This window comes from Solanum lycopersicum, chromosome 3 (assembly GCF_036512215.1).
Source record: "Solanum lycopersicum chromosome 3, SLM_r2.1".
In the NCBI taxonomy this organism is placed as follows: Eukaryota; Viridiplantae; Streptophyta; class Magnoliopsida; order Solanales; family Solanaceae; genus Solanum; species Solanum lycopersicum.
In genome coordinates, this window is record NC_090802.1 from 5,948,762 (window position 1) to 5,956,548 (window position 7,787).

Consider the following 7,787-nt stretch of genomic DNA (forward strand, 5'->3'; position numbering starts at 1 on the left):
AACTCCTTCAAATTAAGGGAAAATATCATATGGTATTTATAAATTGTATATAATAGCAAACTAACAATCTAAAATAAATGAAGTAGGTAGGGTTTGATTTAATTGTGCTCCATAGCAAATGTTTGCAAAAAATTGTCAGACGTCTCTCTCCCAAATATCTCGCTCGCCACTCTCCTTCAATCTCTCGCTCGCTTCCTCACTTTTTTATACAAACACAAGTGTATAAAAATTGTTTCTAATTGTATAAAACAGAAAAAATTGTATAAATACATATATTTTTGTTCCTCTCTCTCCCCTCTTCCAGATCTCTCTCGCCACTCTCCCGAATCTCGCTCGCCACCTTCACCTTTCTCACTTATACAAACAGAAGCGAAATGTATAAATTGTGTTTCTGTTTGTATAAAGCGTGAGAAGATTGTATATACACATGCAAGTACATATATTTTCATCATATACACTTATAATTATACAATACAAATACTCCCCTGCCCAATTTCTTTTGTCTTTCTTTCTTTCTCGTTTTATACAATTTTCAAATTGTATCTAATTTCTCTCTTTCTCATTTTATACGATTCGATTCAATTGTATATTCCTTGTCAATTCTCTTTTGTCTCTCTCTTTCTCATTTTATACAAATTCAAATTGTATATAATCGTTCTATACATTTATAATAATACAATTCATTTTATACACTTCGTTTTTATACAGTTCTCTGCCCAAGTGTTTTTTTCTTTCTTATTTTATACATTTCGTTTTATACAATTTGCTTCAACTGTATATGTATAGTTAATTTTGCTATGGAGCGTAATTATGTAAACTTTGCTATAGCATACAAATATGAATTTTTTATTTGATATATGTGAAAGTTGCCCTTTAAAAATTTATTCAACGATTTTAGGTAATCGATTTTTTAAAATATTATATTATTATATCAAATTAATTCAATACAATTTGATATTTTAAAATTTAATTTTGATATTTTATGATACGATGGTACAATAACAATAATCTTTTTAATTTCGATTAATTTAAATATGCTCATGTCATCAATAATTATTATTCCAATTTCCAAAAAATATCTCCATTATATTATACATTTATACTAATATAAAAGTATTTAAAAAAAAAACAATTCCTTTTATTAATCAATCGAAAAAACATTTTGATCTAACATAGAATATGTAAAGTCCAGAGTCAATCCTCTAATAGAATTGTGAGATGTAGTTTCTATTACGTAATAATAGTATTTTATATAGTATTTGTTTGTAATAATATAATACAAGATATATGAATAATATTGTAATTAAATATTTTGAACAGACATTTAGTATTTTGTTATTTTTTCTATGAACATCAAATACTCCACCAAATATTTGAAAATGTAGTATAAAATATTCTAATACTAAAATCGTTATCTAGGAATTTTTTTTTTAATTAATTTAATATGATAATTCGAAATCTATTAAAATATATGTACACCTCAGCTTCATATTTTATCCTAGTTAATCATATTATTATTAGGATAATTATCGACTAAATATTAGATGCTATATTTCACTAGCTTTGATTTATTTAAGTTGGATTTAGTCATATATACTTGATGCATGGTTTATTATTTTATGTCCAAATCTGACGTAAAATAATAAAAATTCAAATTATATGGCATATTAATTAATATATATCATTGAAGTCATTTTGTCCATTCAAAGTACCTAATTAAGTATTTTATGTGGTCCAAGTTGGAATAAACAAATCATGTTGTTGATACTAACGTAAAGTTTTACATGTTGATATAACATCTAAATAATTTAATGTGAAATAAAAAAAAATTGATATTGCTTTTAAAGAAAAATTTAAACTTCAAATTTAATTTTTTCACCTCTACTTTCGAATCTCTCTTCCCCTCCCAAAAAAAAAAGAAAAAAAAGATCAACTTCAAATTTTAATTTTTTTCTCAAAGATTATTTTCTACTTTAATAGAAAATAAAAAATATTTCTCAAAAACATTTTTCACTCAAAAATCAAACACTAAAATACAGTCACTAACTAAACCTAAGTTAGTGAATAAGGTTCAAGACCAAAGTAATCGAAAGAATAATATTTGCAATTGACTAAACAATAGTAAACATCTTTGTTGTTGTCGTGAAACATTGGAAAATATATCTTGTTTTCCAGGCCAAGTGCAACACATTTTTTCAAACATGATCCTCCAGAACTCACAAACAATATTTTATTATCGTCTAAACTTGTTATTCTTTCCATCTCCAAAACTTTTCCGTTCATTTTGTGCTTCCAAACCTCTAATTCTCCTTCATGGTGAGATAGGAAAACAACCAAATTAAATATATTTGGAACCGTGGACGGACAGAGTAATTTATATAGAACTGACATATTTTTTATTCATGGAAATCCCAATTATATTAGAGTAATTTAAATAGAAATAAAATTGGCAATATTTTTTATTTATGGAAAAGGAAAGGAAAACAAATTTCCTTTTCCTACATCTATTCTATAACGTTTTTCTTGTCTTACTTGAAGTCATTAATAATTATTTAATATAAAGTTTAGATTTTTTAATCACACATTATTACATTATTGTTTTTTTAGAACGTGGAAAACAAACCAGAGAAGAAACAAGAGATGAAGTTGGAAGAATACAATAAGAAAAAAAAAATGTGGAATCTTCTCAACCTCCTTATTCTACACAACACCCTTGGCTTCTTATTAGTCATGAAGAGAAATTGGAAAATCAAACTTTTTTCAGTGTATCAGAAGATCGATATTATATGAGACGTATACCTGAACTTAAAGAGAAATTTATAAGTGCTCATGTTTGATTTAGTAGAAAAAAGATGGATAGAGATAGAAAGCATTGGAGAAATAACAATTTTCGTAAATCGTTCTTCAGGGACGGCTTGTTCCACGAGAGGCACAAATCTTAACGGAGAATCCATCTACTTCAACTGTGGTCGTTATCTCTATGTCTATAACTTGATGACACATAGCATATCATTATCCCTACCTTGCCCACATGTTCCCAAGAAAAACGTCTACATGCGTTGGTTAACGCTAAATTAGTGAATGTTTATTTAGCTTTTTTTTATTTATTTTAACGCTAAATCAGAAAATGTTTATTTAGCTTTTGGTTAGTATACAACAAATGTTTTGTGCTATTTGATATAGTTTTTTTTATTAATTTGCATTTTGCACATTCAGGCTTCATATTAACTTCCTATTATTATCTCAATTAGGTTTACATTATTTCTTTTATTATAGCGTTTTATTTTCTTAGATTACAACTTAGAAATCAATGCAAATTAGAAGGTTAAGTCTAGAGAACCATTAAGAGATATATTTGGACTTAAATAAGTTTCGATGCCCAAGTAATTTAAAGACTTAATAGAAAACACCTTGTTGTTTATCGAAGCCTCACAAGCAATGTTTTATATAATTTTTTAAATTTTTTATCTTTACTCTCTAGCTAACTATTCCTTCATTACCCACATAAAGTGGCTTGACCTTTGTTTTCGACATGAAAAGTAACTAGGAATTGAGGATTCATTGATGGTCAATATTTCCAAATTTCTTTTATCTCCTCGTATAGGTAGACAATGGGTGGGGTGGGTTTTGAAAATGAGAGGGAGGAGAGAGGCGAACAAGAGAGGGCAAAGATGAGAGAGATATATGGTTAGATAATTGTACATATATATTTGTGTGTCTGGCGAGCGAGACTGGGAGAGTGAGGAGAGAGGTGAGCGAGATTGAGAGAAGAGGACAGAGGCAAGCGAGAGAGGACAATAATTTGTATAATACGCATCTCGTTTGTATAATTCAAGCTTTTTTTTTGGTCTAATTGAGTTATACAAAGTCTAGAATAATACCAATATGACAAAACTTGAAATAACTAAATGATAAAAATATAAATATATAAACTTTAAACATGTATACAAACTATATTATACAAAATTGCGTTATATAAATTATATTATACAAAATTCGAGAACTATATATTTATATAAACTTTAAAAAGTTAGAAAAAGAAAAAGATTTTGTATATATGGTAGTTAGAAAAAGAAAAAGATTTTGTATATATGGTGGTTGTAGACATTCAACCACCATATATTCCACAAAAGTTATGGAATATTCATATAAAGGTCACATCTAAATTGTTTTAGTTTGAAAAATACACCACTTATTATAATCGAATCATCATGAATAAATTAGTGGCCCTTGAATCATCATGGATAAATCTTAGGAGAGTAGAATCACAGAGGAAATATTTATGTTTTTATAGATTTTCTTTGTCTGGTTTAACCATATATTTAGAATTTGTTGCAAATAATTGTCACGCCCAGTAGGACCAATTTGTCATTCATCTCTTCTTTCTTAAATCAAATTTGAAAATCTTAAGCTGCAAAGGTGGAAGAATGAGTATTTCAAGCCTCCTCTTTGAGTTTCATATAATCTACACTACGATAAGCCTTGAAGCAGGACATTTCTACACATTCAAATCTTATGGGACTCCACAAAACGTGTTCAATTTGAATTGAGACTCTAAAAGGTGTATTTGGTTTCAATTAGAATTCTTCGAGACTACTCAATCATAAACTCTAGTTCACGCTTATATAAAGGGTACTAAATTTCCTTAAAAGGCATCTCGATATATGTCAAATCTAAATCACCCTAGTTTGAGAAATATGTCACTAACGGTCCTCGAATCATGGATAAATTTAGGAGAGTAGAATTGTCACGACCCAAAACGATTCATGAGTGGCACCCACACTTAACCTCCTAAGTGGGCGAACCAAGAAATCTAAACCCCAACATAGATTAATAATTCAACTACGAGTACCAATGAAATGTGAAACTCAAAACTTATTAAGTAACCAATTAAATAAGCTTCTAAAGTTTAACACTTATTATCCCCAAAATCTGAAAGTCATCACATCAAGGACATCTATTCTCAAATTACCTAGTCGAAGAGTATTTAAGAAACTAAAATAAGTAAAAAGATGGTTCATGTCCGAAATTCAAGGACATCAAGACGTGAATGAAAGAATCCAACACGAGCTAGAAATAATAGCTCACCCTGAACTCTGATGTGCTGGAGACTGGCTAGAGTTTAGGGCGAGTCGAAGACGATGGTACACTTGCTGCACTCCACAAAAGAACAACTAAGAAAATAAAAGTAGGGGTCAGTATAAGGAACACGTACTGAGTAGGTATCATCGGCCAACCCAAAATAAAAATAAATATATATTGAATAATATTATAAAATCAACTACAATACTCAACAGGTAGAAAACAACTAACAACATTAACCAGTGACAACAACACCATTGTAGGTACATCATCAATCACAATATCAAGCAAACTTATAAGGACTCATGCCTCTACACCATACTCATTTGAAAAATGGGTTCTTTGAGATTGAGTATATAAGCTAATTCAAGATTCCTTTCCTTTAATGTTATCATGTCGGAACGTGACACTCTCAGATATTGTGTCGGAACGTGGCACTCCAATCCCACATACCGTGTCGGAACGTGACACTCCGTTTCAATAATATCGTGTGGAACGTGACACTCCGATCCAATTGTCTCATTAATTTATTTTGTCAAGCCTTCATTATTCAAGACGTCATTTTGATAGAGAGGATTCAAGACTATAAATTCAACAGTCTCAGAATTTTAGGCCAACCACAAACCACACAATCAATTACATAGGAAATTTCATATTATCACTAAATACATATCAATCAATATTCAGAGTTTATCTATCAAATAGAAATAAACCATAACCTACCTCCACCGAAGAACCAAAGTCAAGTAACTACTTCTCTAATGCTTTTCATTTCTTATTGCCTCTGAACCCTTCCAATCCGGTGGCAGTCGCTTCTGATTGACGTCGGCGGTAGTGTCTCTCTTGTTAGTCTTTTTAATTATGTAGGGTAAATATTTATGAACTAATAAATATTAAATCTTATTATTTATAATATTATCTTCTTTAATCATCAACTAAATTAATTATTAAACTATCCCACTAATTTCATAATTATAATTATAAATATTTCAAAACACCCATTTAAAATCTATCGGAAAGTATTTTATCAAAGAAAAAGTTCTAGTGTTCAAAACGACTGAATGAGTTGTTACAAGAATTAGGAAGAAAATAATTATGTTTATTTAGATTTTATTTGTGTTATTTATTTATTTTCTATATATTTAAAATCTATTGCAAACAATGATAAACTAGAAAATCAAAGAAAATCCTCATCATATATAAACACAAACCATCGAATACAAATATAAATCAAATGAAAAATCATTAGTATGAATTATATAAATATGATGAATTATACAAATATGACTAATTATACAAACTCAACCTCAACCTATATAATTAAGCGGCATTGTGATACACTCAAGAAGTTGAATAGAAATTAACTATACAAGACTATCACGGACTATACAGACCCGATTAACTCAAACCACTTTTAAATAATTCCAAATTTAGATACAAAATCCTCTCAACGTTTCAAATATTTGATATGTAATTCGCTTATTGGCCCTATATAAGGTACGTAATTGTTTTCATGAATATTATTGTTATAGTGTCAAACTGTCAAATTCATTCCTCTCCTGATTTTCTCCAATTGTTTTCATGAATATTATTGTTATAGTGTCAAACTGTGTCTTTGTGCATATTTTATTTTGCACTCAAAAAATATATATCGTTTTCAAACACAAGTTGCCAATTACTTACCAAACTCCTTTTCTATAACGTATTAATTTTAATTCGAAAAAATTAAAAAAAATAAAATAAAATTGGAACAGTGCTAAGTTGGAAGATTAGTTTGAAAAGAACTATAATCGGTAATGTTTTTTTTTTCTTTTGTTAAACTTTTGGCCCCATGATCATATTTAATTATATAATTGACAAGGCTTTTTTATTTATAGAAATCCCAATCATATTTACTAAAGGAAAATTAATTTCCTTTGGAAAGAACTGAGCAATGTTTATATTTATGGAAATCCCAATTATATTTACTAAAGGAAATAGTATTTGGAGTCATTAGTCATTATTTATAGTTCATTCTTTTAACCACAGATCATAGCCTTCTTTTTTGCCCTTTTTGATATCTTTTTTCAGCCATGGAGTTAGAAGAAAACAACAATGCTCAACCTCCTTATTCTGCCAAACACCCTTGGCTTCTTATTTGTCATGGTGATGTTATGGACAAGCAAACTTTTTTCAGTGTATCGGAAAATCGATATTATATGAAAAATATACCTGAACTTAAAGAAAAAACATTATACGCTTATGTGGATGAGTGGCTCGTGTTAGGAAGCATCGACTCTAATGATTGTTGTTACCTTTGGAATTTTATTTCAAACGAAAAAATTCAAACTCCCGCCATTTCCTGCTGAGTGTGACATATTGAAGTGCCTTTTGTCTGCACCACCTCATGATCCCGAATGTCTAGTTATCTTCCAAATTAAAGAGACTCTGGATGATGACGACACTGATGATGATGAGAACGAGAACTCTATTGATGCTAATAATAAGAATGAGGATGAGAATAAGAACACTAACAATAAGGATGAGGACGAGAACGACAACACTAACAATAAGGATGAGGACGAGAATGAGAACTCTGATGAGGACTCTAATGAGGATGAGGACGAGGATGAGGATGTGAATCGACTTACTTTTTACTTTTGCAAACCAGGTTATAATACAGAATTTCATAAACAAGATGTCCAATCAATCATCAGAGATCCACG